Here is an 11,494-nt window from a genome sequence, read left to right on the forward strand (position 1 = left end):
TCCTAAACATTTTAACTTACTACTGTTGTCGGAATGCGTGGCCTAATGGTTAGCGCACCTGCCTTTCAACCCAAGGGTTTTGAGTTCGATCCCTGCTTGAAGAGCATTTTTTTTTTAAATAGACTTTTACGGAAACATCCAAAAATGTTTAACGACTAGTAATTTGTCTAGGAGAAATGATTTCTCTTATGTTTTATTAAGGTCTTTCGTCTTCAGCAGAAGACCCTTCTATTATTCTTCGGTTTCTTGTTTACCTTTATTAGGGTCTTCCGTCTTCAGCGGAAGACCCTTCTATTATTCTTCGGTTTCTTTTTTACCTTTATTATTATTAGGGTCTTCCGTCTTCAGCGGAAGACCCTTCTATTATTCTTCGGTTTCTTTTTTACCTTTATTAGGGTCTTCCGTCTTCAGCGGAAGACCCTTCTATTATTCTTCGGTTTCTTTTTCACCTTTATTATTATTATTTTTATTCTTTTTTCTTCTTACAAATTTTGTGCAGACGATTTCTCGGAGATGGCTCGTTCAATTTCATTCAAATTTTCATGGCAGATGCGTTCACATCTGAAGTTAATTCCGGCAATTCCGTTAAGGGATATTTACTTTCGGTCGGAAGTTATCGCCCTTTTATCAAAATTTAGAGGACCTTATTGTCTGTGATGGAACTCAAAAACCGCTTAAGCTAGAGCGCTGAAATTTTCAGTGATGATAGAGGACATGCTGCCATTTTGCACCTGGGTTTGGATATTTTCCGGGAGTGCCTAGTATGGAAGCTCGGTAGGGGTCAAAATTTAGGACATGAATCATGAGTGAATTTTTGAGACATTTTGTATCATATCGTTTAAAGTATAATTATTTTGTTAAAATATATTGAACAAAATTTGTGCAGAATAAAAAGATCTGTAACATGATATCAAGAAAAAAGGGCTGACTCATCACATTAGGGGCCGATAGGGGCCGAAAGTCTTTAATCGATAACTCTTAAACAAGCAATATTTTTGTATACATTACTGAAGCAAAATTATTTATCTTAACAAACTACAACTATATATTATGATTTTTACGTCATATGTTACATAAATAAGGGCCACAAAGGGCCAGAATGCTTAATCTTTGAAGCTTTATATCTCGAAAAGGGGAAACATTTTGAAAAGCAATATTGAACAAAAGTTGTTTAGAATGATGATCTAAACAATGTGCATCCTTTGAATTTTTCCTAAACAGCCCCTATAAGGACTTAAAGGGACGGCCCCTAAATATTTCAAGTTTACATATCTCGAAAACGAAAAGAAACTTCTGAATAGTTGTTGAACAGAAAGTCTTCAGAATTACAAGACCTTTCATGTGATATCAAGAAAAAGGGGCTGACCCTTCAAATTAGGGGCTCAGAGGGGCCAAAAGTCTTTCATCTATAACTCCTTAACGTTAAATATTTTGATATTAATTATTGAAGCAAAAATGTTCATCTTCACAATCTGCATCTATATATCTTAAAATTTTCTTTAAATATCACGTAATTAGGGGCCATAAGGGGCCAGAATGCTGAATCTTTGACGCTTTATATCTCGAACAGGGGAAACATTTTGAAAAGCAAAATTGAACAAAAGTTGTTTAGAATGATGATCTGAACAATGTGCATCCTTTGAATTTTTCCTAAACAACCCCTATAAGGACTTAAAGGGACGGCCCCTAAATATTTCAAGTCTACATATCTCGAAAACGAAACGAAACTTCTGAATAGTTATTGAACAGAAAGTCTTCAGAATTACAAGACCTTTCATGTGATATCAAGAAAAAGGGGCTGACCCCTCAAATTAGGGGCTCAGAGGGGCCAAAAGTCTTTCATCTATAACTCCTTAACGTTGAATATTTTGATATTAAATATTGAAGCAAAAATGTTCATCTTCACAATCTGCATCTATACATCTTAAATTTTTTTTCAAACATTACGTAATTAGGGGCCATAAGGGGCCAGGATGCTTAATCTTTGACGCTTTATATCTCGAAAAGGGGAAACATTTTGAAAAGCAATATTGAACAAAAGTTGTTTAGAATGATGATCTGAACAATGTGCATCCTTTGAATTTTTCCTTAACAGCCCCTATAAGGACTTAAAGGGACGGCCCCTAAATATTTTAAGCCTACATATCTCGAAAACGAAACGAAACTTCTGAATAGTTATTGAACAGAAAGTCTTCAGAATTACGAGACCTTTCAAGTGAAATCAAGAAAAAGGGGCTGACCCCTCAAATTAGGGGCTCAGAGGGGCCAAAAGTCTTTCATCTATAACTCCTTAACGTTAAATATTTTGATATTAAATATTGAAGCAAAAATGTTCATCTTCACAATCTGCATCTATATATCTTAAAATTTTCTTTAAATATCACGTAATTAGGGGCCATAAGGGACCAGAATGCTGAATCTTTGACGCTTTATATCTCGAACAGGGGAAACATTTTGAAAAGCAATATTGAACAAAAGTTGTTTAGAATGATGATCTGAACAATGTGCATCCTTTGAATTTTTCCTAAACAGCCCCTATAAGGACTTAAAGGGACGGCCCCTAAATATTTCAAGTCTACATATCTCGAAAACGAAACGAAACTTCTGAATAGTTATTGAACAGAAAGTCTTCAGAATTACAAGACCTTTCATGTGATATCAAGAAAAAGGGGCTGACCCCTCAAATTAGGGGCTCAGAGGGGCCAAAAATCTTTCATCTATAACTACTTAACGTTGAATATTTTGATATTAAATATTAAGGCAAAAATGTTCATCTTCACAATCTGCATCTATATATTTTAAAATTTTCATCAAATATTACGTAATTAGGGGCCATAAGGGGGCAGAATGCTTAATCTTTGACGCTTTATATCTCGAAAAGGGGAAACATTTTGAAAAGCAATATTGAACAAAAGTTGTTTAGAATGATGATCTGAACAATATGCATCCTTTGATTTTTTCCTAAACAGCCCCTATAAGGACTTAAAGGGACGGCCCCTAAATATTTCAAGTCTGCATATCTCGAAAACTGAATAGTTGTTGAACGAAAAGTCTTCAAAATTACAGGACCTTTCATGTGATATCAAGACCCCTTGAATTAGCGGCTCAAAGGGGCTTAAAGTTTTTCATCTATAACCCTTTTACAGTAATTTTCTTCTTCACGATCTGTTACTATCAATATTTTAAAATCTTCATCAAATATTGCGTTTTTTGGTGCCATAATGATCAAAATTTTGTTAAACATAACTGAAGCAAATTGTACTTTTTCACTATTTATATATTTATGAACAAATATCTCAGTCAAATTCGTATCTCATCTTATCAAAAATCGGACGGAAGACCCACTCGTTGCTCGCAACGAGATCGCATCTAGTTATTATTTTTATTCTTTTTTCTTCTTACAAAATTTGTGCAGACGATTTCTCGGAAATGGCTCGTTCAATTTTATTCAAATTTTCGTGGTAGATGCCTTGATATCTGAAATTAATTCCGGCAATTCCGTTAAGGGATATTTACTTCCGGTCGGAAGTTATCGCCCTTTTATCAAAATTTAGAGGACCTCCTTGTCTGCGATGGAACTCAAAAACGGCTTAAGCTAGAGCGCTGAAATTTTCAGTGATGATAGAGGACATGTTGAAGTTTTGCACCTGGGTTTAGATATTTTCCGGAAGTGCCTAGTATGGAAGCTCGGTAGGGGTCGAAATTTAGGACACGATTTATGAGTGAATTTTTGAGACATTTTGTATCATATCTTTTAAAGTATAATAATTTTGCTAAAACATACTGAACAATATTTGTGCAAAATGACAAGATTTTTAATATGATATCAAGAAAAAAGGGCTGACTTATCATATCAGGGGCCGAGAGGGGCCAAAAGTATTAAATCGATAACTCTTTAACGATCAATATTTTGGTATACATTACTAAAGCAAAAATGTTTATCGTAACAATTTACAACTATATATTATAATATTTATGTCATATGTTATATAATTAGGGGCCAGAAGGGGCCAGAAGGCCAAATCTTTGGCACTCTATATCTCGAAAGAGGGAAATATTTTGATAAGCAATATTGAGTAAAAGATGTTCAAAATAATGTTGTAAACAATATGTAACCTTTCGATTTTTCTAAACGTCCCCATTAAGGAGTTGAAGGGCTGGCCCCTAAATATATCTTTTGCATATATCTTGGAAGCGAAAAAAAATTTCTGAATAGTTGTTGAACAAAAAGTGTTCAAAATCATGAGAGCTTTAAAGTGGTATGAAGAAAAAGGGGCTGGCTCCTCAAAATAGGGGCCGAGAGGGGCCAAAAGGCTTTAATCAATAACTCTTTAACGATCAATATTTTGCTATTCATTACTTAAGCAAAATTGTTTATCTCAACAATTTCAAACTATATATTATGATATTCATATCACATGTCACATAATAAGGGGTCATAAGGGGCCATAAGGCCAAATCTTTGGCACTCTATATCTCGAAAGTGGGAAATGTTTTGATAACCAAAAAAGAATAAAAGATATTCAAAATAATGTTCTAAACAATATTTAACCTTTTGATTTTTGCTAAACGTCCCCATTAAGGAGTTGAAGGGCTGGCCCCTAAATATATATTTTGCATATACAGGTGTATCTCGGAAACAAAAAAGAATTTCTGAATAGTTGTTGAACAAAAAGTGCTCAAAATCATAAGAGCTTTAAAGCGGTATGAAGAAAAAGGGGCTGGCTCCTCAAAATAGGGGCTGAGAGGGGTCAAAAGGCTTTAATCAATAACTCTTTAAAGATCAATATTTTGCGATTCCTTACTGAAGCAAAATAGTTCATCTTCACACTCTTTAACTATATAACATGGTGTTTACATCATATCTTATGCAATAAGGGGTAATTAGGGGTCAGATTGTATAGTCTTTTGCGCAATAAATCTTGAAGAGGAAGAATATTTTGATAACCAATGATTTAACAAAAGACGTTCAAAATAATATTCTTAATAATATGCGATCATTCAATTTTTTGCTAGACGTCCCCATTTAGGACTTAAAGGGCCGGCTTTTAATATTTCTTTTGCATATATCTCGGAAGCGAAAAAGAGTTTCTGAATAGTTGTTGAACAAAAAGTGTTCAAAATCATGAGAGCTTTAAGATGATACCAAGAAAAAAGGACTGATCACTCATATAAGGGGCCAAGACGGACCGGAAGTGTTTAATCTTTAACTTTTTAATGATCAATATTTAGTTACACATTACTGAAGGGAAATTGTTTGTCTTAACAATTTATTTATGTAACTATTTTTTAACGAATATCTCAGTCAAATTCTTATCTCATCTTATCGAAAATCGGACGGAAGACCCACTTGTTGCTCGCAACGAGATCGCATCTAGTTATTATTAAGGTCTTCCGTCTTCAGCGGAAGACCTTCTTGTTATTCTTCGGTTTCTTTTCCACTGTTTTTCTTATTATTTTTTTTCTTACCGATTTTGTGCACGCGATTTCTCGAAAACGGTTCGTTCGATTTTCATGAAACTTTCAGGTCTGATAGAACATTAAACACAAGATCTTTTAAATGATATCTCGAAAAAAGGGCTGGCCCCTAAAATAAAGAATCTAAAGGGGCCAAAATATTTTTCCTGATATCTCAAAAAGTATTGAGAATTTGTAATACTTCAAAAAGCAAAGTTGTTCAACATGACAAGTAGCAGCTTGCGAGATCATCAAAATGCGTCGAATGACGTCACTTCCGGCCAAACAGGAAGTAGTAGAAAATTGCTTATTTTCACAGATATTGGTACAGTGCTGCTATCCCACAAGTTGACATGGGATGGGATTGGATATGATTCAGGATTGAGGATTCACGATAGAAACATATACAGTACAGCTCACGAGTATCTTCCGGAAAACACCGGCCACGGTGGACCATTGGTCCACGCTTTTGCGTGGACTTTGAAAAATGTCGGTGTCTTTGATGTTTCGTTTTCAGTGCTAAGCTGGCACACGGTGCGACACGGTGTGTACACGGTGGGACACGGTGCGTTTGCTCCGTGGAACTCCGTGCTGGTTAATCAACGTTAAGTGGTTTGAAATTACTTTAAAATAATTCATTGAAGATTTTAGAATAAAAATCATTGAAATGCATATCATCCGCAGCATGCATTTTCCTACTTTCGATATTGTACTGACGTGTCAATGAATTTAACAAAGACGGAATTTTACCATGCAGTCAGCAATCTTGTGTTATTTGGAAGATATCTTCTTAAAGAATATTTTGTTTGTAAAACAAAAGCTAATTCTAAATTTAAAAAAAAATAAATAAAGGAATATTCTGCATTTGTACTATGCTCAGGAAATCCAGTGGAATTGTCAATTGATTATCTTATCATACGTACTTTTTTTAATTATAAATTACTGTAGAAACTGGTGTATATGTAAATAATTACTACATCAAAATACGCCTCAGAAAATATATTGTTTAATTTAATTTGAATCGGATGAAAAAAATAGCTATGAAAAGATTGACTAAAATTCCCGTCCCATAATGGAACCCATATTGAGATGAGACCCGATGTAGTCTCTGTGTAATGAGTAAATCTCTGCCGAGCCCATCAGAAAATATGAAATTTGATATTCAGGTATTGAAGATGCCCCACTTTTTCATCTGTGTCTGTTTGTAATTGTTCAGAATTATGTTTAAAATATAAACCTTAATATTTAACTTGCATTTTGTGTACAGATCGAAGCATTATGGGCACAACATTTTTACAAAACTTCTCGCCAAGAATAATCACAATATGTAAACGATAAGATGTAAAACGTTATAATATATTATGCTCAACAATTGTCAATGACGTCGATAATGGAAAAAAATTCCAATGATACTATTCAATGAAAATGATATTTCTGCAATATGTTCTAACTAAGCATATGCATAGGAGATATGAAAAACTAGATTGAAGATTTTATATTTTACTAGTACCTAGCGGAGATTTTTCAAACCATTAAATAAAAGCAAGCATACTGTATATGTGCTCTCCCTACATGTAATAAAAGCCCCCCCCCCCCCTTTCCATAATGAGTTTTATGGATAATTTCTACACGGACATGTTAAAAAAAGAACAATATTAACATTTGCCTATTTATTGTATTACCTGTCCTTTTTAAGGATTTATTCTAATCCTTTTTCAAAAATAGCATTTTAATGATAAATAAAATCAACGAAAGAGAGACAATTTTATGACATGGAGAGTTATGATTTCTTTTTTTCTTCATTTCACCAGTAAGTTATGTTACAATATATAACGACTTTATATAATCTAGATACAGTTGAATAACATTCGAATAACGTTTGTAACTGTAACTTGTTTTTGAAAAATATGTTGCTGTACTAAAAATTCTATAAACAATAAAAATAAATACTAGTAGTTTATTTTTCAAGTTCCAATTAACTTCCCGACACGTGTTAGTTTCGAAGCCAGTTGAGGTGTATAGTATACACTCGTCTAGAGTTTCAACATTTGAATAATGTCCCAAGGGCCACAGCTACTGAATGTCCCAATATATTTTTCTTCTGAACAGGTGTGAAATATATTAGCCAAGGAGCGACTCCATACATACACGAGAAGTTTCTGCAATTCATCGATATCCGGTATTTGATTGACAGGTAGAGCACGTGGATTCCGTGTGTGATGGGTTGAATTTGTACCTAAATTGCACCGATTCTATTTTGTTTCGATTAATAAAAACTGGAGGTGAACTATGGTTTCTTAAAAAAAAAATAAGAGAGGTACATTATATGTATATGAGAAAAAAAAAGAACTGAAGGATGAACCTGAAAGTAAAATCTCTCTCTCTCGTATCTTAACATTATAAAGTATGGAATTCAAAATAATTTTTAATTATTACGAAAAAACTTAATAGTATATAATTTGTAAAAGAATTTTTAGAATGCTGCATTGGCAGTTCAAGCGATTTTTTTTTACTTTTCGTACTGATCGTAGAAAATTAAGTAGTAATAAACAAAAAATACCCAGATAGAAATACTGACACTTTGCGCTATTCGACCGAAATAAACGTTCAAACATTGAATTTTTTTTTTTTACATTTATGTCTCTTAATGTCAAGTTTAATCAATTGATGCATACAACTGCTTGATTTTCATGTGAATTTGCCGATTGTACATGTACGACTACCAAACTGCGTATACGATTTTTTAGTGAATGCTACGTGTTTTGCTTTTTTTTCTTGCATGTACATGTACTTTTTCTTCCTCACATGTAGCAACTTAGTATCTTCATTGATAAGTGGTCTACACTTTTAATTTTATTTCTGCAAAATAAGACTTTATTCATATACCATATGAATATCATAATATACTGACTCGACATTTTTTTTCCACTATTATTATTTACGATGTAGTGATCAGATGATGCTAAATTAATTATCTGATATCATAGGTATTATTTGTAAATGCCTTTACTGTCAATACCTTTAATACCACATCATTTCACAGAGAAAATAACAACTAAAATTATCGATCCGTATCTATGTTTCACATTGAATAATTATTAAGTTAAACGACAATGTACCTGTATTTGGATTTGTACCTGCGCACTTATTGCATGCGTCAGAAATATATTAATTTGCACAATCAACATGTAGTTGTTTTTGTTTTCAATTGAATATGAAATATGAATTCAACAGAAATCAAAATAAATTTATTCAATTGATATATACATGTTTACCGTCAACGGTGAACGAAAGTCTACACTGAACGCCGCTGTTATGTTACGACCTTACATGTATGATAGTGAGCTGTTTGAATTAAATAATTTTTCATTTACTACTTCTTTCTAGCATAAACCAACATACCTATAATTTCAATTCTAAAATTATTTTTATAAACAAATCATTTTCCTCCGTAATTTTCTTCCACGGTGGAACACGGAGGTCACCCGATGAAACGGTAATGTCCACGGTGTGACACGGTGCGTCTTTGGTGTATTCGCAATATACGCACACCGTGGAACTCCGTGTACACGGTGTAACACGGGGTATTTTCCACCGTGTGTTTTCCATGGTGGGGTGGAAGAAACTCGTGAGCTGTACTGTAGTAGTTAATCCAATCCTATCCTATCCTATCCTGTATCCTACAGCCAATCAGATTCGAGTAAAGGTTAATTCATATGTCAGAATAAATTACAGAAACGCAAAAGGATATAGAACGTTTACAAAAGAATTATTTATAAAATCACAAAAGAAAGTAGACGTTTTTTTCTTAACACACATTTATTCTATTACCTTCGAGTAATATGGCGTACGATCTAACCGTGAACGATCACCGGAAGAAGTTTCGCATATAAACAAAGAAGAGATCGGACATCAAAAGATCGTATTTCTTCAGCATGTTTGGATGATTAACTCAATTCCTACTTGTGTTACAGTTCAATAACATGTTTCTCTGTTAAATGTGCTCTGTTTGTTTGGATAATTCCACTTGAACCGTCAGCGGTGGACTATAACAGATCATAATCGCAGTTGTTTGGTGCAAGACCATGTAAGTATACTAAACACTGTAAATGTGTGCATGTTTATACATATCTCTCCCTTTAAGCAATGTTTTAATGACTTGAACTATTAAAAATTTACTCTATTGTAATATACACAGAAATCGGATGTGGAAAAAAGAGGTTGTGTAGAAAGGGGAGGGGTAGGGGGTTAAATACTTACAAATACTTTGTCACATGATCAGATGTATTATACCTTTTTCAGTTTGTTATTGCTATATACTCATTTCTCTACTGTTGTTAAAAAATATTTTTTCTTATCTGATTGCAATTTAAAATAATTAAATGCAGAATCATCATGATCATTTCTTATGCTACTTTGTATAATAAGCCCACTCAGCACTTGCATGTACATTGTATGTATGACCTATTGTGAGTTAAACATAAAATGTGTAACATAAATTAATCATTTATTATCTTCTTCATTTCAGAGAATGGTACCCAATTTTGCCTGCCCTCATTAGTCATCACAATATAAAAGATTTTACATTTAGAAGTACGTATGATTAGATTATTTATTTTGTGTTTATGCATGTTTCATTAAAATACATCAAAATCATTATCTAAGTTGGGTTGAAGTGTCTGCAGATTTTATGAATAAGTGATTTTCTTCTTTTTAAAATGTTGAGAGTAAAACTGAAATTAATGTATAATTGTTCTGGTCATCATGGTCATGTTATATGTATTTTCATTTTTTTTTAATATTCAAATTTCAAGCAAAAAATGAAAAGAAATTAATTAACAAGATATTAAATAGATTAATACAAGCAGAAAATAGAGAGAGAAAAAAACATCCAAACATATAATCATACTAGTTAGCAAGACGACGAGATGAAATGAATTATAATCTACAAGTAAGTTATGTAAATTATGATTGTTTAATTAAGATATGAGTTATGACTATGAAGTTGCAATATAAGATTTGATTTTGCTTGATTTCTTTAAAATTAATGCATTACTCTGGGAGAGAAAAAGGTGAAATTCAGACAATTGTACATGAAATGAGAAAGATAATCACAATCAAATACAGTTTTAATGCATAATGTATATGACAAAATTTACAATCTACATGCACATAATGGTGTGTGTTTTTTGCTTCAGGACAATCCTGCAAATTTGCAACTGTACAAATTGCACTTCATCTCATCTGCTGCTGGAATAAATAATGAAAGATTTTCAAACCAGTGTCCAAGAGCCTCCTAGAGTCTGGAATGATGGTGTTCTTTATTAAGGAGATCAGTGTGTGATGTATTTGTTTTCTGTGCATTGATGACATTTGTGAAACTGTTCGGTTACTTTATGACCATCTCTCTGACAACTACTTTGACATTTGAAATTCAATTTGAGCGACGGACAAGCAGGCCAAATAATATGCATGTAAAACGTACAATTGTAATAAGACATTGATAAACTTCAATTTAAACAAACTACATGTACATGTATCTTTGAGCTTGGCATTGAAATACATGTATACTTTACATGGACACTTTTAATGAATTTGTCTCATGATAATGGAACATTCAATTGTTATACATTGTAGATATAAATTGTAGATAATATGCATTTGGTCCAATATATATAATTATATTTATATTCACTGAAAAAAGGAATTACCCTGAATAAATATTGTGAACTTGGTCAATTATTTTTATTCCTCATTTAGACACTGAATAACATTCAAGATCAAATGTCAAGATAAAATACAAGATTTACTTAAATTTGGGTTAAAAATACTGTGACAACTGTGGATTCTTATGCATGTTTTATAAGATCTAAGGAATATGTGTGAGCTGACTACAATAATTATTGCTGTCAACCTGTCTGACTATGAAGATTTAGAAAAATGTTTTCTGTAAACATTAATTGATTAAATTCTCACACAAATATTTTTTTTTTAATTAAGATACACTTGTACGTCACTGAACTGACCATAAATTGAG

The 11,494-nt window shown here is 32.7% G+C and overlaps 1 long non-coding RNA gene across 1 annotated transcript; it reads left to right on the forward strand.

Annotated features, from left to right (window-relative positions):
- Positions 1–9,350: 9,350 nt before the first annotated feature.
- LOC133201120 (uncharacterized) lies at positions 9,351–10,926 on the forward strand. The gene is made up of 3 exons (XR_009723049.1): positions 9,351–9,544; positions 9,986–10,050; positions 10,656–10,926. It is a non-coding gene; the product is annotated as an uncharacterized LOC133201120 (long non-coding RNA).
- Positions 10,927–11,494: the final 568 nt, after the last annotated feature.

The sequence above is a fragment of the Saccostrea echinata genome, unplaced genomic scaffold (genome assembly GCF_033153115.1).
Source record: "Saccostrea echinata isolate AGI-Se365-2 ecotype Australia unplaced genomic scaffold, CSIRO_AGI_Sech_v1 ptg000042l, whole genome shotgun sequence".
In the NCBI taxonomy this organism is placed as follows: Eukaryota; Metazoa; Mollusca; class Bivalvia; order Ostreida; family Ostreidae; genus Saccostrea; species Saccostrea echinata.